This window comes from Pecten maximus, chromosome 3 (assembly GCF_902652985.1).
Source record: "Pecten maximus chromosome 3, xPecMax1.1, whole genome shotgun sequence".
In the NCBI taxonomy this organism is placed as follows: Eukaryota; Metazoa; Mollusca; class Bivalvia; order Pectinida; family Pectinidae; genus Pecten; species Pecten maximus.
This window is the reverse complement of record NC_047017.1, coordinates 25,060,679-25,086,115: the sequence shown is the minus strand read 5'-3', so window position 1 is coordinate 25,086,115 and position 25,437 is coordinate 25,060,679. Positions and strand designations below refer to the sequence as shown.

Genomic DNA, 25,437 nt, shown 5'->3' with positions numbered 1-25,437 from the left:
TATTTGAGATTTCTTTTTTGTCGCACGATAAAGCGAGTAGCCATTGTCATAAATAGGACTACTGCCCGATTAACGGTCAGATTGCGGTGATAACCATTCATCAAACGGCGACATTAATTAGGAGAATTCACAAACGCATGTGAAAAGCACGCACAGTACCCATTTCTTGGGCATAGGTAATCCTGTTGATGGGAAACCTCACATTTAAACGTCAAATTGATAGAAAACACTGGACGAATAATTAATGGAGAAATGAATGACAGATTGGTTGTATCTGCGCAGCAAGGTTATCTTTGATGTCGTCAACTCAAACTATGGAGCATGCACTAACCGCATAATATAATGTATATATGAATATCAGATGCACCCTTATTACATTTGACAATTGAAACAAAAATCTGTAGTCGGGGGGAAAATCCGGACGTTCCGTATATTACAGTGGGATGACACCTAAATCGGTCCCAACTATTATTACAACGATTGGTATGACACCTAGCGGCCAGAACTATCATTACACTCCGTGACTAATGTAGTTGTGTCCGCGATTCCTAGCATGGCCTGACAACAAGCAAGTAAATTACAATTCGTAATATCCAACATACTCCTAATTTGACAATTATGTGAAATAAAATCAATAAAAAGATAGAAAAAAAGATTGTTCTGGAAGCAAAAACATTTTCTCTTCCGTACAATTATTTAAACGAGCCGACAGGATATGTCGTGGAAGCTCTGGCAATATAAGCGGTGACCCTCATATGTACTTCGTGAAGAGACAGCACGAGCACGACGAATATTCAATATATGTTTTCGAGGCCGGCGAATAATAGAACTGAAGTGTCAAAACACCAGCGCTTTAAGTGAAGTTGACGTGCTTTCTCAGCGTGAGCCTTGTTAATACGTCTCTGACGAGTCTTAATCATGTTCCAGTTTCTTCAAATTGGGTCGGAAAGTCATTGAAAACAAAAACATTATGAGGCCACAGTTGTCAAAGAGAAAAAAATGGACGTAATCCCACGCAATTGAAGACCAATCATTGGAACTCTCTGCGTGTAATTATAACAATTCCTCAATGGATGACTCAATACAGGATAGCCGTTATGTCATCACCCCTCAGCCCGACTTCAGCACTTACTCTAGCCACTATTTGATGGAGTTATCGAGATTTGAGACTTGGAATAATTTCTCCAGTATCCTTGTCATTTGCATACCTTATCATTGCCAGGGGAGGCCTTTAATTACCAATGTTCACTGGAGTTTGCATTTAAGTTACAAAATGGAAATGTTGTGCCATAAGATATCTATCAGTTGCTTTGGCCAATCATTCTCACAATTTTTGCGTCATTGAGTATGGTCTCGGGGCATCGGACAGCTTTTGAGAGGTCTGATAAATGCATCATTCGACAGAAGGCACTTGTGGATATGCTTTTTGATTGTACACTGTGTCGGCCTTAGGCATTATGATGTAGATGACGGTTGACTTCATTGATGTGATGGTATTTTGTTTCATAGCATTTGATTTGGTTTGGCTTTATTTGTTTAACGTCCTATTAACAGCTAAGGCCATTTAAGGATGGTCTCCCGTGTTTGCGATATACATGCGTGTGGTGAGTGCGTATGTGTGTTTTGGGAGGCTGCAGTTTGTACGTGTTAAGTCTCCTTGTGATAGGCCGGAACTTTTGCCAATTTATAGTGCTACCTTACTGAAGCATACTGCAGAAGACACCCAGCAGGACACCCAACCCGGTCACATTATACCGACAACGGGCGAACCATTCGTCCCACTCCCAAAATGCTGAGCGCTAAGCAGGAGTAGCAACTACCATTTTTAATGACTCTGGTATGTCTTGGCCAGGGGACAAAACCCTAAGCTTTCCTCACATGGGTGAACGCTCAACTGAAGACAAAAAGTGAGGCATTGTGAAGGGAAACATTAGGAAGAAGAAAGTTGTTCAGAAAGAAGAGAAAAGATAAGATGCCAAATTTAGTCGCCTCTTACGATCATGTTATGGGGACATCAGGTACAATTCTTACGCCCTACCTGCAGGGCAGTTTCATAGCATATGGTGCGTTGAAGACTGTATAACATATGCGAACTACGCTTGTCACAAATGTTTGATTATTTTCAATGAATTTAAATAATAGATATTACCATATCTAGACATATAGGTGTGTTATTGTAAATATTAAATGATCATTGGTCTTATATTATCAATTTGAATAACATCAATTATTTTGATATTCAACATTTGCTTCGATTTCGAAAGTCAACCTTGAAATTAAAAATAATGAGTGATGTGTGTTAAGAGCACCTGTTATTTTCAAGATCAATGACGTTTTAAGAAGCCGTATTCCTTAGCAATACACCATGAAATGTTTAATTGTAAAAGTGCAAAAATATCACACCATACAATTCGCGTTAACACTCCAAACGTCAAAAACAATAGCGTCGATTTAAAAGGCGAGTGGAGTTGTTAACCCCAGTATTCCGCCTGGACTAACCCGTCAACGGTCTGAACTCAACCTTCAATGACATTTGACAGGATTAATCAAATGTGAATTCAAATTTAATCCGTGCTTGTTTCTCTGCAGACAAAACGCTTGATTCTTAAATATGTCACCCTCGTAAATAACCATTGAAGATTGCCTGCGTAGCGGGATTCTAATGGAAACTGTAGTGGGGATTACCTCTACTCCGTCATGTAGAATTCTAAACTTCACGACTACGAAAAACTCAAGGCCTCTCAATACGAAAGATCGCACGGAAATTAGGAAAATATTTTTTGGAGTTAAAATCGAAGAGAATCCCATTAGAGGTTGTAGGGGAATCAATTGGAGACGATGAATTCCCGACCGTACCTGTGTCACTCATGACAGTGGATTTTCGTAGTTGTTCGGAATCAAAGGAGTGCATGTATAATTAGAGATTTGTTTTGGTATGTTGAAAAAATATCGGATTCTACTGAGATTCGAAATGCATTTCATCGGTGACAAAACACATCCATATTAATCCCGTTTCGAATTCAGCTGAATTTTAAATGAAATAGTTGCCGATACAAATGCAATTACACTGTGTAAGGTTTGATCAAGGCAAGACCGACTTGGAAAACACTGCAATAGCTACCATAGGATTGATCCCGCTCTAAATACGTGTAAGCCATTTTGTCAGTTTCGCAAGCACATTTAGGAATTCATTTTCATTGGGAACCATCAAAATATATATACAATACAATTAAGGAATTGCATTTAGAACTGCTTTGTTTATATTGTCATAGTAGTATTTAATACTGCTTGACCTCTTCCATTGTTAACGCTGTAAAATGATATAGAATAATAATCAGAAATTAGTTATTACACTCGATATCGTCTGAATGGATCGAGTCTTAAAACTATCCCGGTTTATCCCTACAGTACCACCCCTTACACAATTAACGAAAGCGCGTCAATAAACGCAAGAGTCTGTAACTTGGTTTGATTGCCTTTTGTTGAAGATATGCGATTAGTGAAAACAACGTTGCCTAATGGCTTCAGTATAACGACCAGTTAGTGGCTGCAGTTTCAACTGGATCACCCACACATATCATGTTCAGTAACAGATGAACAGATAGAAAGATAAAGACACCAGACATCAATAGAACAGTAGAAGAAGAATGGGGGAATGTACTTTCGCTTTTGATTGCCCTTTTTACTAATACATCAATCACATTGAAGATCCAGGATGTAACAAAAAATTGACAAAATCCAAGATTCTGTTCTCTTCATAGCTCCCATTTCCCTAGTGATAAAACAAAAGTTAACAAACACAGCAAAGAGATTTAGATTATCTAGCATTTTCAACAATACTGACGAGTACAACACCATAATTCGCACTCAAAATCGATTAGACGAGAACGAAACATTTAATGTTTTCATTATTCAATATTATATCAAAAGTAAGAACCAACTGGAAATGCAGAGAACAAAAGATCTTCCATAAGGGTTACGTTTTATGCCTAATATAGGATTTTCGATACGTAATTTTAGAGTCATTTTAATGGCATGTCTTCAAAGTGAGAACCCGAATAATACCAACGACACTTCATATCGGCAGGTATTCACTTTTAAACAAAGTGTAAAACTCTTTTTAATGGAACAATCTTAATACCCTACTGCTTTAACATATATTTGTGTCTGATGTCCTTACATTTGCACGTGATGACTGATGCCATGCAATAGCCTCCAGTCTTTTTTAAAGGGTGCCTCCTTCTAGCTGTGATATGTTTTGTAATTGGTGTTTGGTTTAATCAGTGTGGGGAGTGGTCAATCGTGCCGATGACTCCGTTGTCGTGGTAAGAGTTGTTATGACCAACACAGAAGCTGAGCCCTTAACACGATTGACCAAGCTCCCATGAAACTTAAATATTAGTACGATATTGTATATTTTCATCTTACTACTGAACTATTCATAAATATGTATTTATATGCTTAATTATTTTGTAATTGTAATGCTGTTGTATATAATGTATATTTTATATAACCATATGTAAGACGAGTCAATATGTTTTCAAGTTTAAATAAAGCCTATTATTATTATTATCAATACTAATCATGAAAGCGAGTTGGTCGCAAATATTGCAAGTCACGAATAAGTCTTTCAATTAGAAGAACGTTTTCAAAATGGAAAAAAACAACAAAAAAACAGCAAAATAAGTTCTTAACCAAATATGGTTTTAACGTAATGATAAGACTGTATATCAGCCGGCGTACACTGACACTCATGTGTGTCTTTCTGAAACGTTTGTCTAATTAATAAATGTATTTTGTTTGCGCAATAATTTAAAACATCACTTACATATATTCATTACCAGTTAATTCAACGAACGTAGCGCAGAATATTTTCAGCAACGTTTGCAATCTACGACTTTTTCAACAGCTAATTTTTAACACAAGGCAATTAGTAGTTCGTGGCTCCGAAAACGTGAGTTACTATTGTTGCATGTCAAGGCTGAACATGCTTTTTTGAGAAACTAAAACAGACAGACCAAGCCTTAAATGTGGACGAACGACAAGCACACCAGGAAGAAAATTTACTCGCCAGCAGTTGTGCTGCAGCTGATTTGATTTCCATTGATGAAGAGCAATTCGACTTTAGATATATTCGTTCATTCAACCAGAGTCATATGAGATCATCAGGTGTCGTATTAACCAACTGATACGTACACATCGTTCAAATATGTCTGACCACCTAGTAGTTGTCATCATCTCCGACCGAGGACATCCGGACATACCATTCAAAGACGAGAACATTGGTAGTGTGTTGCTATGAAATATGAGCTAGTCTCAGGTGTGAGTACTTTGTAATTGCGCAAACTTGATATGTGTAATTTGCTAGAGCCGATATTTTTTTTAGTTTGGATAAATTGCTCATGAGTTATTTGGATACTTCATGTTCGCAAGTTTGGTAAAAAGTTCAATCTCAAGAACGGGCAATTTTGGGAAATGTTATGTTGAGTGTGAAGCATATGCTTGTAAAAACTCAAGTATGTGAAGTGAGTGTGATATGTGTGTTTATCTACATGTACAACTCTTGTGTTTAGCATTGTGGTTGGTAAGTTTGAGATTATACATTATTATTCTCATTTTGAGGATATGACTTAACCCGGATTTGACTAAAACTTGTAATGGTGTCGTCGATAAAGCGGAAGACGCTTACTCTTCCGGAGCGAATGGTCTTATTTCCGTTTATTTTTGTTTTTCGAGAATCTCCATGCAAATTTATATGTATGTTTACATTTTGCTCGTATTTTATTGATTTTGAGATGGAATTATGGTTTAGTTATCATGTCGATATCCTTTATTATTTAATATACGTATTGGTAGCATTCATATTAATTAAATATTCGTTTCAGTCTTTATCCTTAAGATTCCATAGCATACATTTCGTTATAAGAATTTATGACAAACCTAGTTATGCAATTAAGCAATATTTGAATAATAGAATTGAGATGCCACATCACCAAACGTACCAATAAACAAATTGGGAACACGAAAAGGATACAACATCGGTTGCTTCATCCATTAAAACAGTCGAAAACAGCTCAAAAATAGAACTCTTTTTTTTGTCAATGGAATATTGTAGACTTTAAGATCAAACACTATCTCTGGAGTAAGGTAGACGTTTGGGAATCCAACTGTTACATATATGTCTATACCACATTGTGTAACAATGTCTGGACATAAAGATACATTTCATAACTTTGTCCTAAAAACACATTATCTCTACGCGGAGATGTACGATATCATAGACCATTATACAGGAAACCGATCGTCATTTCAGCAGAGAGCAGACGGACTTTATTCCGTAGATAAAGTGATGATGATTTACGTTACGAAATCCATTGTGACAGTACTAACAATCATGTATGATTTCAGAGAACCCCAAAATGCTCCCTCGGCTCGCCGCACTCGTTAAATGCGATAGTTTGGCAAAAGTTCATAATACCACCCAACCATTAATAAAAATAACCGTTTTGATTCATTATCAGAAATTTGTAAACCAAAAAAGGTCGTCACATTTTTATCGTAGCCTAATAGTGTTCAGAAAGACTTGTTAGGCTACATCTTCATACATATGGATTTGTTCGATGGTACTTTTTTATTTTACGTAAGAGAAGAAAAAGCTCTTCAAATCTAAAAAGAGAATTAATGAAGAAAATCGAAGTTAAGCTCAATTAATCGGCCACCTCGGGCAATTTATCCCAGTAACTCGAATTAGTCAGTGGTGAAAAACAAGCGATAATTTATTTCTCTATTCCTTACGCTCTATCCATCACAGCTTGGGCGGGCTTCCCGGTCCTCGTTAGGTTCAAGAAAACCACAATTTTATGGAAATTAAGTCTAAAACTGTACAGAAGATGTCACATATTAGTGTCTAATTATCTTCAATAATGATAAAACTCTATGTTCCTCATTGGATTTAGTTTGTATCTGTATTCAGTGGGATTCAATCATTGTCTACGCAACAGCAAACACTCGTCTATCATTTCCAGGATACGGCAAAGCACGTGTTATAGTACATGCACGCTAAAATAAAACATTACATTCTTTAGTACACATGGTCCGCGTTACTGACATTAATTTTCGTATTAAGAATAATATCATTTTGGGGATGCCTTGTTCTTTTAATATCTACAGCAGCTTTTTTGATATCTCACTGACCTGCATTGGAGGTTTCAATCCCATTTTTCTGAAAACGTATATTAAATTTTGAAATTCATAAATCATCAGTTAAATGGTAATCTGCCTTGTGAATAGCCCGCTGTAATATATCATGTAAGCGGAGAGTAGGTACACAGGATCAACCTATCCAAGCGTTTCTAGTATTTGAAGTAGTCTTAAATCATCTAATTTCCGGTGACCTTAGCGACGCGAATAATAAATGCACTGGCAAATATTATGGTGTAATTTTGACTAGTGTAATATTCCATTTTGGCTTGACATAATAACCCCTATACTATGTAAACTTCCCGAATTACCGGCTGTTGTCGCTATCGGATTCCCGTCTACTGGGGCACAGATGAAGATCAAGATTTCGTTTGTAATCCGACTCATATTAAACCAGAATACGGATTATTTATTTTCGAATTTTTAATTTTATGACACGACATATAGGGAAATGTCAACATCATAAAACTTGTTAATTCCTTTTAACATCACTGGCATTGCAAGTAAATGCATTTTCGAATGTTGCTTCACGAGTTTCATTCACAATACATTGTTAAATCACACAAAAATAAGGCGTATACATCTTCTAACAGGATTCCCATACTAAACTGGACCTGATAATAAAGCATGCTGTTTTTACATGTTTTCATGGCCCCGGTTTCACCAACGTCCCTTAGCTTAATGAAATCCATTAACATTAATCTTCCCTGGGACAGCATTATCGGATTCCCATTAATGCTGAAATGCTTTCCTGTGGAAAATTTAAAAGTTAAGTAATTTCCTTAAAATAAAGATTAAATCAATTAATGAAACTGGGGCCAGGTTTCCTGATACATTAACGTCCCTTTCTGACCAAAAAGTTAGATTGATATAAGTTGATAGCACCTTATCAACCACTGTTTGTAGTATAAACGGATTAACAGACCGATAATCTGTTATTTTGTTTATATCACGACAGTAAGATATTACAAACATTTCTCGTTACCGATCTCACTGTGCCATGACTTCAAATAAAACTATTGTTAATGAAATATCAAAACTATATTCACGGTTAGTGTGCTGCGTGCTATTTCAACAGCAAATATCACATGATAAACAAGTAAGAGAAACTATTATTAGCATGTCCATATTTGCTCTCACATCGACGTGCCCGATTCATGGTTTGACGTGATATGTATGGTAGATAAAAATACAGACCACAAATAAAGCATTGAGAAAATCAAAAGTGTTCCTTTCTCAGATATGCGTTGGGATGGAGACCATTTATAGTAAAAAGGTATGATTTACAAAACGTTAAACCAATAAAGGGGGAAATCGTCTGTGAAAATAACGTAAATCCTAAGGAAAAACTCTAACTCATGGGATATCTAATGCTGCGTATTCATAGGCTGAATTCAAAATAACATCACTAAAGTAAATATATTGTCATCAAATGTGTGTTTACTGCTACGAAGGTCCCGTATATATTGTATAATTTAGATGTTTTTGCGACGTTGTGTACTACACTTGCATGCCATACCATCATGATGCGAGAAACATTATAATCCAATAGAATACATGTATATATTCCCGTGTGACACTTACATACGTCGTTTTTAGGAATTAAAACACGTGCATGTGATATTGAACCATTCTAATAGATCACAGAACATAGCTCTATGGAAGTGTAGGCAAGTGGTGTTGTCCCAAGTGGATAAAACACGATAGTTACACAGACATGCAAACATTGGATTATTTAATAATACATACACACAGCGACTGGGTGGTGCGATAGCAAGATGTGTTGTACTTCTTATAAGATATAAGTAGGTCCCTATATACTAAACCGTAATCGTTATTTTGGCATCTGTTCACCCTATCAACATGTACACATGTAAATATACAAAGGCCGAAGTCTTTGTTATGTATATTACGTAATGAATACTTTGGTGCTGTGCATTGTCTAGATATTTATATAATATATAATGCTGGCTGTACTTGTAGGAATCCGTTGTTTGGTTACATATTATTTTCCTTCAGAGACTTATCACTGTGTACAAACAATGGTAAGACGATTCAAAAGGGACAGTTATGTTTGAAGGATCATGTGTAATCCATGTTGGTGGTGTTGTGCTACACTACAGAAGTAATTACACCTCGAAATATTCTCCCAAATTCAGAGTAATCCTCAAAACACAATCAAAGTGCAATAACATCGCCATGAACAGACTCTATAGCCACGATTTCATGCTGTCTATCGGCATGTGCAATATTTGCCATTTCCGGTTTTATGATCAATAAATCGTTACGCAATCACGTGTAAATAAGTTTCATGATAGAGTTTATAGTCCGACTTCCGTTCATAGAAAATTATCGCTTCCGTTAAAATGTAAAACGGTAGTATTTATTCTGCGGACTATTTCCGATTTTTCACCGGGAAAACAGCATTTGCTTGTAATGACATGTAAAATGAATGGCAAATTACAAACAATGTGGACGTTCATATGGTTATAAACAACCACTCTCAACGTGCCAGCGGGTCCTCTAATATTTATTTCAATTAAGTTAATACGGTATTTAGCCAAGGGTCGACGGCCAGGATCACACACGAGGCGCGTGCTCTACTCATACCATGTTTGATGTATGTGATAAGTTGACATTTGCAATGATTGGATTATATCACAGACGTAACATGTATTGGCGCTTTTTTGAAGTATGATATTGCTGGTGGCGAACCGGACACCGTTCGCCGATGTATATCATGATACTTTGGTGCATAGAGATTATCTACTGGGTGGTATGTTTCACGATCCAATGTTTTGATGATAAATTAATTGGAATTTAAATGTCTGTTTATTGTTTGATGGAATTAAATCACAGATTTTTTTTCTATGAATGTAACAACATTATATACCATTTTAAACATACTCCTGCGAGCCTAGTTACTGGAACGCAGCAGACATATTTCTGCGCGGAAACCTCGAGACACCGAATTATCGCAAATGTGTAGTATCGAGGATACCAAGAGTGTGCTGTGATTTTAACACCGGGGGTTGACGACAAAATATTCAGTTGCTGCACGCAAGTGATACCCACAGGAGAAAATTGTAGTCTTCCGGCCTTAGTCATCTATATCAGTATATGGAAAACCCGTAGACTATAATTTACAAAGATAATGAAGGTCGTAACAATACTAAGGTGTCCTACAGAGACAGATATACTGTTTCTGGTCTCAAATCGCTCAATTTGTAACTTAGATGTTATAATCAAATCGAAAATAAAAAGGGTATGCAACGTAGGTCAAACAGAAAACCCGCATTTTAATGACCAAAGACAACGAGACGCAAAACAAAAAAGGAGATAAATGTGCATATTGGTCCTAAAAACATCAGGTTTTCTTGACGGAAGTAAGGGGTTAGATTATACACAAAACATGGCAAAAGGAATTAAAAGGAGTTTTGTTTGAATGTTTTACCCCGAAACACATTATGACTTTAAAGTAAAAAAAAAGAATGTTTGATAAATGGTTTTCAGGAAAAATCTAGAAAGGCAAACGTTGAATACGTTTGAATGGCAGTTTGAAATGCATGTCCACATTTACTCTCCCTACTGAAGACGATGGGGATAACGACTTCAGTTTTACTACCGCCCAGAACGAAACATTTCTACATGTATGTGCATTACGTTTGATTACATGGTTAATGTCTTAAATGTGTAGAGCGTACAGCCTTAAAATGGATTTAATCTGAAATTAAGTTTACAGAAAGAGATAAGTGCGGTAAAAATCGATGAATGACTACAGAACCATGTGGACCCAGTCTATACCATTTCCCTATATATACATACATTATGTACATGCTACTCGCCACAAAATTCTACTTGCATTATAAATGTTCTGATCGTGCCATGCTTCTCGTTGAATTAACCCAATGACCTTGGTAATGTAAAAAGCCACTGGCATGGCTGGCTATCGTTCACATCTTTATTCCTTTTGAAACTCCAAAATGTATTGCATAAAATCTGTATATCAATTTCGCATTTTCCATTCTGAATTATCCCTTTTTTCCTTAATCATCGTGGTTTTTGTTTTCTATATTTGCTTGAATATAATGGTTTCCTATTCGAAGATTAAATGGTTCCATAGATTTTCCACAGAGAAACAGTATATGTTAACATACTGCTGAATGACGAGCAATACAGAAAACCAGGTAGAGGGTTTTGCACAAGAGGGTTTTGCAAAATAAGACGTGTGATCTCACAGAAAATACGAAAACATCGTTTAGAAGTTGTCAATTCACCATATAACTATACGAAAAATGATCATTGGTCGATTACTTAAAGCTTGTGTTCACTTATTACGGTTACTGTTTTTATCTTCAAGTACAAGCACACATTCTTCCAAACAAAACCTAGAGAAGCAATCTAAACCAAGTGGTTCTGTGTTCACAGAGAGTGAAACACTTAACGAGTAACACGTTGCGCAAAAATAAGGAAAAAGGAGAGGTGACACAAATTGGAATTATTCAAATGAATTCTTTAAATGTATTCTCGAAAGTAGCTGTGTAGGAAATGATAGTGGAACATTTGTCGTATGCTTTGGTAAGAGTTCGGTATACTGGCAACGGGGATACGATCTTGATGCCATTGCTGTATTTCTTAAGCCCTCTTCTCCGCTAAGCACGTGTGGAGAATGCCTAACACTTTTGAGAATTATAATAAGAGTAGCGAGTCAAGCGCCCTCTTACGGTCCTTATCGTGTCTATTACCAATATTGACGTTACAGAGATAGGGTTCACGAAGACGAGCAGAACGGTCGTCTGAAGAAAGAAAGGTGTGAGTATGGAGAAGAGGGATCTGTAGAGAGAGACCTGACGCGTTAATGCTTTGTTGGAGAGGGAGTGGAAGTGTGAAATGTGTGTCTTGCTGTACACTGATTCGAATCCAGGGGGAATTTTCAAGGATTTCAAATATAACGACAAAAAAGACATGCTATCGATTGTGGAGTGCTACGCTGTCCAACTCAAGACAAATGATGTATATAATAGTCTCCAATGCATCCTTCGTGAAGGCATTGCCGATGAACCCCCGTCACTGCCCGTGTGTGGAGAATCATCCGGCTGATTTGCAGATGGACAGGACCTTATGGCGAAGATAACTTCAGGATTCATTTCAAATAGTACTCGACGCCTTGAAGTTAAACGGACAGCCAAAGTGTATTTTTTGAGAATTCCCACACTGTGGGATAATAACTGTCTAAATGAAAAACACGTTAAGTACAACCCTCATCTTATAAAGACGGTACATAGTTTTTTAGCTTACCTTCCCGATGGATGTCAATACAAGGCTTTTCTTTCCAGAGATTAAATCGTTCATACTCGACCTAGAACTCTTCCAGATCAATAGCAATATAGGTTTTTTTTGCCATTGCCAGATGACTAAATTGACTTACACTATCTAATACAAGACTGTACTAACAGTATTTGATTTCGAAAGATTTATAGATGTAAGAAGTACAATACATCACCTGTCCTCATTTGCAGAATTCTCACACATAAAAAATCAAAACAGAGAATGAAAATACAATTGAAACAGGGCAGAGCGTTCTCACACGTGTTCGGCGGAGAGATAAAAGAAGATATTCAGGTAAACTTCACAAAACGAACCCTGTCGTGTGTATGTCATACACATTATTAAGGGTTTATTGATAATTAATTAGAGCAATGGAGCTTTTAGAAAGGTTAATTGGTTTAGCAGTTTGACCTTTCATCAGTAATTGCATGGGAGAAACATCGACCTGTTTTTAGCTGTGACCTTCATACATACAGGACGACAATCAGAAAACACGTGGGCATTTTCCCACTGTTGTATTCATCTCATATCTATATCCCTGATCTGTCACACAGGTTGAGGATTACGGTGCAATGGTACCCCGGGCCCCGGCCCCTGATTGTGAAGCCATCTGTTACATTTTACACCAATAGTCATGCATCGATATATACAAAATTGATTTCTGGTGTACTTTAATTCACCTTCCATAACTAGTTATATACATGCATATATGTATTCCAAATGTTTCGTGTGAACCAAGGTAACACAGATAATTTCCATTTCGCTACATATATACTATAAGAAGAGACAATGTCCTGCCATGTAGTTGTATGGAATATCACTGTGTATCTACTGACTAGATATACCGATTGTTACCTTAATTTTTTATGTAATCGTCGAGATCTAAATAGAAACACAATCAATGAACCATATCAAACAGACTCGGGGCATTTTGCTGTATGATTCATTTGTCTAATTCATCATTTAAAATCACTTTGGAGATATAAGGGCTTTATTTGGAGTTGGAGCTGTATTGAGGCGGGGGAAGAGGGGATAGGGGTAACTAAATTAAAAAATGAATAAATCGGTATCACATATGTTGTTTAGATTTTCGTAATTCAAAGAACTCTGAAGTCTGGGACATACCCCGACTTGTCATTGAAGTCACCTGACGATCATCATGACAACAATCCATTGTACTATCGTCTGTGTTGTTTTGCATTGCAGTAACTCACATTAACATCACGTGACTTTCAATATGACAATTCTCTATGTAATTCTCCATTCAGCGGAAGAGACATTGCTTCCACCGTGTATACCGTTTACAGATCAACATGTGATTCATGCCAGTTGTAACGTATGACCCATATTCATCCCAGTTGTCAGTCAAACGCCCGATAACGTGGAGATGAGCCAGATACAAATATGTCTCACTTAATCGGGCCAGGAATCTATAAAAAAAAAAAAAATACATGCAAATCTATTATCGACCTTTTGATGACGAAATCCGCAGTTTTATGGTTGAGCTGTGGTTGTGAGGCGTTTGGCACGACAATGCTCTGACCGGAGATAACCGGTTAATGGCACTATCAAACATTTCACTCAATGATCATTTTCAATGTTTTACTGGAGACCCTTGCCTTTGCCGGTTTGTTGATGTTGTATGAGGGTAGTTGATTGGCACAAACATGGTTGGAAGTTAATTGACATTATATTATTTAGAGTTGTATGCATATTCACGCAGGTACATTTTTCAACCGAGAACCAAATTCATAACTACAAACGTTTTAACGACCCTGAAGGGAATGAAATATCAAAACCTGGCGTCCGTTAACGTACACTCGATTTGTGGTATCTTGAGGATCAATATAGAGGTCGTTACTGTCTATTTTGGAGGAGTTCGATCAGGTATACGCCTGCTTCATTCATCATCATATCATTATGCTGAAGTCTGACAGTTGGTATAATAGTAGGCATATGTATCCTTATAAGGTTATGATATATTGTCATAGTGTTGATGTAGGCTACACTGCTTACATGGCCATGCTGATATAGTTATCGTTTTTTGGAAACGTGTCTGTTTTGACTAATAGTTTTTGCAAAAATGTAAAAAGCTTCGTTAAATCATTTTTAAATGCTTATTCCAATTACTTTACGTTTCTGCGCGTACAAACATGTATATGTCGTTTATACCTTTTTATCAAGTAATCCTGAACATTCTACGACGCAAATCTATTCCGGACATTCCACGACACAAATTACGTGCTATTAAGTGTCTTTTAATATCACCGCTAACAACCTTTTAACGTCATATCGACACGAGGAAAGTATGTGCTGAAGTTAATCACGCCTCTACGTAACCCTGACCTAATTAAGGCGAAATCGATTATGGTAGTTCTTTGTCTGTTGTAATACCGTCAGCCGTCATTTTAAATCTTATGCTACGTCCTTCACTAAGATGAGGTGACATATATCCACATAACCCCAACCCTTCTCGACTCCTACTCGATAGGTATATAATCATATCGCTCCGCCGTACTCTCATAACTCACTACACCAAAGTATAGCCATACTGGTCGGAAGTGAAACCACAACGAGGCAAAGGATGTTCGAAGGCGGGGGAGCAATTGACCTCAGACTTCCGAGGTCTCCTTTGTGTGCGTCTTAAAAGATGATATCGATTTGTGGATAATGAGTCAATTAAATGTTCATTTGTTGCAAAAGATGACGTTTTTTTATCGGTTTTGTGTGATCTAACGGGAAGCATAAAGCAAGCATGCGCCATTTCGGTGTTAACGCATGCGTTGTGTTCGCGGTGCAGTTGAATGGCTTCTAACTTCCGTGCCTTCCTTAGATTTAATGATTAAAATTTGAATAAATAAGTCATTGTATTCCCATGTCGTCTTCCAATTATCATTTCCCGTCAGTTAAGGAGAGGAATGCAAACTAGTTATATTTTCATGACCTTCGCCGATCTCCACGATGTGCTAATTCAGCCCACGGCTGCAGTGTTAAACAGTATGCATCCCTTCCTGCTGGTAATTCTGTCGGTACGGGTTACGAAACAGATACCGGGAACAACAAGGTTTATAAAAAAATAATTAGCTTCACTAAATTTTGCTATCGTTACTTTTAAAAACAAACACAACAACCTGCATATTTTGCGAGAGCGGCTGTGATTTGTATTAATGATAACTACACTGCAGTTTACGTCGAGTAATACACTAAATTACATTGGTAAACATCGGAGGTTATCCATTTATAATGTGTATGGTATTGACGTTCACATACAACTCAACTCCCAAACCAGCAACGGTAAACTATTACAAATAGAAACCTCATTGATAAATGGGCCTGTGTTTGAATAGTTCCGTTTCGTAGGCTACAGATGTGTATCGTTCATCAACAGAAAGACACCGTATCTATGGCCAATAACCCAAGGTTTTCACGACTCCTCCTCGCGACATTTGTTAACATTAATTGTGATCATGCTTGATTTGAATACCGATAGTATCTCCTCGCTAATAAACAGGCTTTGCAATGGAAGGCTTGCCTTATATTCGTAGTTTTTCATGCAAGTCGAGATACATTGTATCCACCTTGTTTACACCACAACAACACTCAACTGAAATAGCACACACACAATAGTTGGTCGTTATGTAGCAAATGCAAAACTGATCGTCCTGAAAATTTCAACAAAACATTCCTGTTGGACAAGTTCCATCAATAACCGTTACAACAGGAGTCGGCGGCGGGGGAAATACGATTTGACGTGTTGCCTTTTCTGCATTCTGGTTGATTACGTACAAACAGCTTGTAATTGATGTATATCGATATGACATTTACCATCAACGGCTTACGGAAGCCCGCAGCTAGATATACTCAAACAGTAGCCCTATAGCCATATAAACAAATCGTCAGCAAATAATAGGTTCGCAGAGGAAGTCCTCAGAAACATAGGCAAAAGCCCAATAATGTACATCTAGTACGTAAGCCGGATAACAGTTCATCCGGAAACTGATTTTAGCTCTATACGCTCAATGTCCACTTCTGGTTCTCGAAGAGCAAAGCTATTACAGTCTGAGCGGGGCTTGTATTGCGCAAAATTACTCTCTTTTCCATTTGTCGTCGCTATCTTGATACCGAGGAACATATAAAAACAACAAAAATCGCTCATTGTGACAGAAACACCAAATTAGTTCCCACTTTCTCGTGTATATCAAGATTTGCTTGTCCTTCGGTGACGGAGTAATACATTGTTCAATGTCTCGAAAGTGCTACAGACCCAACAATACAGTATAAACCTGCTCGACAACCATCGCTTACACAAATTGTTATACTTTAATACATAACTCGCCGTCTACGATATCCAAATCGGGAAACAACACCTGCACTTTGATTTCTATGTTTCTAGAACTCATCGAGTGGAGGGTCGAGGTGCTAGATATGTTTGCCTTGTTTTATATATACTGGTTATTTCCTGAGAATTCTCAAATCAATCGGGCTTGATATATGGTTGGTGTGGCCGGAGGAGCAGACTTAATATTGTACAAGTCTGGGAAGCTGACGTGAGGATGTCATTAGTCACGTCCAGCACTGTTCTACTGCCCTGGTGTCAAAAAATGTCTTCCGCGACGCCGACATCTGACGCTATATAACTTCCGTGGGATATTTGTAAGTATCAGAATCTAATGACAATTAAAAAAAATACACTTGGGATAATATCGGCTGTGCAGATGGCCTCGACACCTTCATCAGAACACAACAGTTCTTCCGAAGACGTCAAACGCAACAAATCAAGTGTTGTCTTAAGCTCGGATGTATAATAGATATTTTTAACAAATAAATGAGTCCTCTATGTCTGCCTGCTATCCGCCGTCTTGGAACATACATGTCAAAAAGACAAAAAGCTTTACTTTACGGAATACATGTATATCATCGAAACTTTATAATGATACCTCCCATGGTTCCTATTGGACGCGATTTTTCTGCAAATATGATAATACGTAGTCCTACCTAGCTCGCTAGGTGATACGCTCGACAGCCCCGATGTTGGTCCCTAGAGGAAAGCTCGTTACGGTGGGATGTATACATGTAGATAGCTCATTTTAGTATTCCCTTAGGTCCATATCTTCAGTGCAGTGTCTTTAAATAGGAAGTTGACGTTACGCACTGCCGCGCTTCCATGACAAACAAGACTAAGATATGAGTTGATGATTGAACGGGTGTTCATCCTCGGAAAGCCGCATTGATAGGCACAAACTTCGGTAGAGACATGAACTCAAGCATGTCGAATCAGCTGAGGGAAAGATATGTTGATTTTTCATTATAATTATTATCATTATTGTAATATTTTATATTTAAACACATACTGTAATTAAAAATTTCAGATTTGAAACGACCCAACAGGAGAAATAGCCAGCTGCTCTAGACCTCAATACCGTATTGCAGTCTAAATATATACTGTCAAATGTCAAAGTGTTATAAACACAATTACAAATTTGGAATAGGACGCAAGTCGATAAAATTTAATTTAAATTGAATCAAAACGTTTGGAAAACACAAAACTAACGGGTTTCGTACTATAATTAAGAATCGATTTCATCATTTTGAAATTGAAATGGGAAATAGATAGGCGGCGTACTGCGCATGCTTCAATGGTTACTTTTTCCCAGAGTAAGTGTATTAAAGACACAGCGCGTCTAAGCTACATACGCTGCTATCGAACTATCCGAAATTGCCAATTAATGTAAAACTTACGCAGGAAGTCACTTAAAACCGTGTATAGATTTGTTGTCAATACATGTACCAGTCTGGCATCATATAACTCCCGTGTGGAAACCCACATGTGCAGATGTCGGGCACGTGTTATGGTTTTGGAAATCACGTGATGAACCTTTTGATAACGTTTTGTCTCCTTTAAGAAACACAATCTAATGTTTATCGATTATCAATTTCTTATTTTCTTTATTATTACTCATTTTGACTTCTCTGACGAAAACATGAGTGTATAGACCAGCTAACACAATTATCTAAACAGTGTTCACCCATGTACCTACTGCGATATGAAACTGTATGGATTGTAATTAATCGAATTATGAGTTAGCGCATTTTGCTTTCTAAATCCGTAACACGTTCCTTTCGGCCGTGCACGTTTCCGACTAAATCTCATATTAAAATTGACAAATGCGCATGCGCACGTGTAAAACTGTCACGTCTCATATTACAAATGTAGAATGAGATTTCATGCTTTGTAATCAGTGTCTAGCTAGCGAGTGAAACTTGACACGGCACGAACATGGCGGGTCCATCTAGAAGTCGTACCCAGCTCTGCCTCCAGTCTAGACAGGACTTTATAACAAAGATTCGTGTGGTTTACGTGACCTTGGACACCAGGACGGTTTTTGTGATCATCAACTGTGAGAGGAATCGGCTTGGTTCTGCTGTCAACTATGACACTCAGCAGACGGAGACAATCTGTGCAACTGTCGGCCGGGAATGTCAAAAATCACAGAGATGTATCAAAGAAATGTGTAATGGCCACGTTTTGGCAAATTTGAATGGTTATGAAATCCCAAAGGGTTTCCTTATAGATTACACTCGTATGACATATCTATAATCGTTATTGTTATATATCATATCATCAACCATCAAGGCGCTATGGTTCAATGCTCAAAACACACCACCAGGTGGCGTAACTGCCAATATATAAACGCTGCTCTGACGTTTATTACAACTGAATCTCGGGATATAGTTATTTTTCTTTCTTTCGTATCGTGTTTTAATATATCTCACGAAAACGAATTATTTCATATGAAAGGAAACTTGAAGGTGAAAATTTCAAATAGCCGTTGATTTACGTGCAAGGCATCAATATTGCGATTATTTAGCACTTCAAGGACAAATTGAAAATGTACATGGAACTGCTTGTTTCTTTGCTGGGTTTATCGGTCTTTGAACAACCATTCCTACTTTGAGGCGGAGTGTCTAGAGGGGACACCAAGAGAAGACAACAAAGGAAAGAATCAAAGAGCGGACAGGAAAGAAGGCCACGAGGAAGAGTTTACTATCATTCTTCTGAACGAAAAGATGATGCACTTCTGTACCAACCTTAAATAAGGAGAACAGAACAAGGAATGGCAGAGGAAATGGATTCTTTATGCGTGTTTCACGACTCCTGTGTGGCGACACTTGGCATACAGCCATACCCATTTTCTCATCAATGGCGAAGGCACGACTCGGGCGGAACCCACTCCACCGCCGACCATAAAGACAGGCCCGAACATGATTTAGGATGTTCAAGTCTTACACCTATAACAATGGGAACATATCTATGTTTGTGTAATTTGAAATAACGTCATTACAATTCCCTATTGCCTCTAGAAGGCTCCGAGGAGAGGTCTGACACGAAGTGTAACACTATCAAAATCAATAGATCCACAAATTTAAACCAATCGTATGATGTACATACTTGTAGAGCACCGATCTGATTCTTTATAATAAAGCCTAGCTTACAACGTAGTAAAAAACAAAAACAAAACAGTGAATTATGCAATCTGACCTACAAAGCAGAGCCATGCTTTTCGGAAAACAGACATCGATACAATGTGCATCACAGAGACAACCCTGGTTTCTAGGCCACAAAACAAAGCTTTAATTTACTGTATCTTTCACAGGAGAACATAGATAGTGTACAATATATCATCAGTCGTTATTCCTCATATGATTGTGTATTCGAGATCTAGTCCATTGATCAAGAGAACGGAGAAAATTGAAAAAGATCATTTCCTGAAAAGTACATTCATGACGCGAGATATACCAAGCTCTGCGTTCACTAATTAATTATCTTTTACCTAAATATGTTTCTAAAAATCACCAAAACAAGGGTATCGTATTTGTGATATAATTAGTTTTAATTTGATATGATCAATTATGAATCAACTTTGACTTGTTGTCCTAAATCTACATAGCTCTAGCTGGCGTTTTAAACTAATTAACTCATCCTCCCCTACCAAACCACACCTTCACCCACACACCCTCGCCAACACCAACGCCCACCCCCTCCCCTCCCATAGAGAAAACCGTATAGCTGTGACTTACATGTATTTTACAGAGAACAACAAAACAAGCCAGCATATGGGTTTTAGTACATATACCAAATTTAGGTGCTAATTTTCCATGTAGAAATTAAGACCAGCCCTCTCCCTATTTTACAACCTTTATGTAGAACACGGTCTATATATAGACCAAAGTCACAAATATATCGTCGGTGCATCTCTAGTGAACAAATTAGGTTTTGTGTTTGTGAGAGCCAGCAGTTTGTAGCCGTTATAACATGCATGTTAGTGACAATATACCATTACGATTGTACAAGACAACCCTCATAGCGAGCAGCAAACCGCCTATCTCATTCCTTCTTCATTAAAATATCTGACTACATCAACAGTATTATTATTGATTTTTCAATGCTGTCAATACAGGGAAAAGATATTATCTCGGATCCGTATCACTTCGTTCTTGATATTACATTATCCAATAATCGTCACGCGGAACAAATGAAAGTTATTCAAAAAACCGTAGCCCTGTTACCAATGAGAGAAACTGCCACTTGAGCCATTTTTCATTGAAACTATATCCGATCCATTTGTTCGCGACATTCTTTACAACATGTTGCATGCATTCTAGCAATAGCTACACATGTGCCCGAGGCCTAATCACAATACATCTTGTCTGAGGGTATCATCACATTTCCCCCTGCTATACATCTTTCGTAACACAGCGGGGTTTCACGTATAACAAGGCTTATCTTAACGCGCATCCGATCCTCATTTCTATTTAAAAACTCATAAAAAGTATTTCAGGACGCACGATTTTTTAATTGATGCACATGGCTAGATTTATTAGAGTTTTTGATAAGAGATGTTTGTTTTCAAACGATGCCCTGTGTGTTGTATGATATCAGTTCCAGCCGAACTGAGATACGTAACATCAATGTTCACAGATATACATACACCGGATTTTGTAATATACTCGTCCTAACAAATCTTATACGCCTTATCGTGAATCCCCTACAGGTAGTTTTCGCGGATCACGCACATCGATTGCATGTGCTTTACATGGTTGTGTACTTTCGTATGTTCTTTATGCCAAAAACCTGGATTATAAACCGGTAAACAGCAGCGCAGGGGTGGCATTTGTGGGCAAACGTACAAATCATGTGGCTGTATGGCTGGCAGGTTAATCAAATAACTACATGATGTGTAGGTACATGTCTATGAAATGATCTATGTATGATTGTTTGAGTTGATATCGGCCTCAAATGAAGCATTTGATAATTTGATGTAGTTTACGGTTGAGTCCTCCAATGCGGGATGGCATGGTATCTTACTGGGAGATGTCAAAGATGGCCAGTTGTTTGGAGATAGCTCCGACTGATGACGAGAGATGGTTGTGATTAAAATTGACAAGTACAACACATTTGCTGCTCAGCTTTACTTAACAGTGCTGACCAATGTCTGGCCAATTAGGCAATTTGCGCATTAGCTATGACGACACTTAGTTAATAGTGTGGAGGTCATATATGTCAAGGTCAACATCAATCAGTTACAGACAAATTCTGTTAACGGCGATAAAGGCTTTTTGAAGCCTTTTTTTATAGAACGTGGGACTTGTACAGCCTATTACGTACAAATGAACAGAGGGAAGTGATGTCGACGAGATCAGGCCTGTGACTATATAGTAAGACTGGGGTTATTAGAAACGTTTTAGCATCCTTGGCCCATTAAATTTCCCATCTTAAGCATTATTTTCTATCCAATTTCTGTTCTCTGATGTAGGTCGCGTTTGAAATCGATTTGGCCGGAGTAATAAACTCGAGCAGTCTGGATCATCGTTTATGATAAGATATACGGGTTCCCACATAGGTAGTTCTGTCAACACTGGTCTTGCCCGCAGCATGGTATGCCGTACCACCTGCGCCTAGAGGTAGAATTCCAATGAAAAAATAAATTGTTCCTACTTCCGGCTTTCAAGAACGAGTCTCCCGCATACACGTATACGGATAGATAAAAAGCGAAATAATTGTTTGGTCTATAGCAATCATTAACCTAATCTATAGCACGCTTCTGTCTCAGCTTAACAACAATCTACATCATATCAATGCCTTATAAGAACTATTAAGATTAAAAGAAAACTGTTAGTAAATTGGAATCCAACGCATGTACAGTATTTCTGGAATAGGGTATTGGGATCGTGGAAATAAACAAAAGCAAAAACACATGTTTAGAAAGTTTTGTATTATAAATCGTTAAGTTGATGAGACTTTGTAAAAGAATACTTTTCGATCCGTTACCCGGTACATGTATCATACATTTTATATAAAACGAGTACAATCCGATATCACGTGGGCAGACCTGGTTACCCACCGGGCTGTTTTCTAAAAACAGAAATTTACAATACACAGGTATAGAAAGGTTCACCGTTTTTAATAACGATGCACTTTTAATCTACAAAATAGACCAGATTATTGCTATAATCACCATGGAAACGTAATATTTATGTTTATCCTAGCATCACACACACTCATAAAATCAATATGGAGTCACGTCACTTCTTAGTCACGTATAATTGGTCAGTGTAGCCCCTGCGTCCCGTCAGATGGCGCTTAGGATTGTTGGCGGTTGAGCTGTGGATGGGGGGAGGGGGAAGTAAAGTTGTACTGTTATTTTGTGAGTGATGTTGACATGTATATAGTATGTAATTGTCGACATCCTTCAGACTTGTCTCATGTTATACCCAATAGACATTGAATTTGATACGAAACAGTGATGCTAGCTCTGTTCGCATCGTAACGTGCTGATGTGATTGGTCAATTTATCGATCATTTGTTATTACGTCATACTGCCACTGTTTCGAATCAATGTCTTATCTCGCAAACGTTTGGCATGGTCAAGTGTCTATCGTAAGCAATAAGAAATTGTTTATCAAACGTTCCGGTTGTGACGAGACGTACTTCTGTACGGGTCGGACTCCAAACACGGACTAATAACGTTCAAGTACGGGTGGGGTCACATAGCGGTATCGCGTAACATTTGTCAATTGGGAGATAAGAGAGTCTTAATGTCATGGCGAAAACAACTGCTACAAAAAGATACCACGTAATATGGTTAGATCGCATTTGATTGTCTCACTCCGATACACCGGCACAGAGAATGTCAGAAACCTCACATATTGACTGTTCAATAACAATACAGATAAAAAGTACAGAAAATAATATATTTGGAAATTGAATAAAAATACACTGCTGTATCGAGTTTATTTTATCCTACAGATGGAGCAAACACTAACAACGCACATGCTCAGTGGATTCCTGATGCTTAATCTATAGCGAGCTGCAATTCTTCAGTCAGAAAAAGAAAAGATGTATCGGATTCCCATATCATATTTATACACATATGTATAAGAATGACTATAACTCCGGTTTATGTAGGAGATCTGCCATGAAGGATTCGTGGTGGCACGGAATAGTTGTCGGTTCAACTCGAGAATCAGACCCTCTGGAGGCCCGAGTCAGAATCGATCGCCAAAATCCAGAGATGTGTATAAGTCAAAATCACTGGAATCCATCGAGAAGGCACCGTTCGTAGAAACTCCGACACTCCCTATAACCTAATCAAATTGTACAATTTAAAATACATTCAAGTGCTCCATAGGGAGCAGTTAGTGTAATTTAGTTTCAAAATGAACAAAGCAGCATGGTAATAGCGCAATGTATACTTGGTGTACCCATAAATAGTATCAATATAATATGACTTACTTTTACATGTATATAAAACCGAAAGATTTTTTTAGTTTTGGTTGTGATATAACAAAAGCACTCTATAGTAATACGAATTCAATAAAATGGGTGAAAAATATGAAGATCTAAAGTCCTGATACATTTGTATTTAATTCCGCATTTGCTGTAAGGTTTCTACAATTAATCTTTCAGAATTTCGCAGACCAACTTGTATCCAATCACTTTATACAGTTAGCGATGGTGCCGTGTACTTGTATAAGCCGTATATTCTCGAGGTCGGTGGCCGCTTGTATCAGTGTTCAATCAACAGATACTCCCCATGTAAGTGTTACAGGAGTTCTGGTCAATATCTGACCGGGGTATGGTTTGTGTAAGTCCCACAGTTAAATAAATCCAATAGCTTCTGTATAGAGGAACGTAACTTCAACACCTCCTCTCTAATAAACATACCCACACAAACACTCCTGGGAGAATTAAAACGTGGTTCTTGTCGACCTCTATATCTCGGAAGCGAATGTTGTTTTCTCTGTTTAGCTGTCATAAACATATCACATGTAGTTATCAGAAAGCCACTAAATACTTGGCACCACCATAGTCCCAAGTTTACGTCTTGTACACACTTGAAATTGCTATGTAGTGCTCAAAGCATTCCACTGAACCAGATGTTATGGAGACGCTTGTTTTCTCCTCGTAGAGGTTCGTTTAGATATTGTTTAGTGGAAACATGTAGGATAGTTTGGAATTTATATCCTAGTGTTTTAGGTTCAAACGTATTGACGTGTAATTGACTTGTAAGAGAAATGGAAGTTTCTAATTGTGTTGGTTTATGCGTATACATAAACTAAATCTCTACGAGGTTTAGAATAACGTGTTGGCGTTTTGTATCGACAATAAGTTCCATGTTGAAATTTCCCGTAGAGTGTTTGTTTATGGTTGAACGGTCTGTCGGAACAGAAATGTTTACGTCCATCATATGGTAAAAACTAAACAACGAGCAAAGAAACCGACCAGAAGTAATATAATGTCGACAATATTAGGGACCTTTGACGCCACGCAACGCCTTTCTAACGGGGCTGTCCCATTCAACAATTTAATAGTTTTTAAATCCCCCCACACAATAAATTTTAGGTCAG

General features: G+C 37.7%; 1 protein-coding gene across 1 annotated transcript in view; it reads right to left on the bottom strand.

Moving 5' to 3' along the window:
* Positions 1-25,437, bottom strand: part of LOC117323682 — a 56,783-nt gene that overhangs the window by 11,627 nt on the left and 19,719 nt on the right. The window lies entirely within an intron of this gene.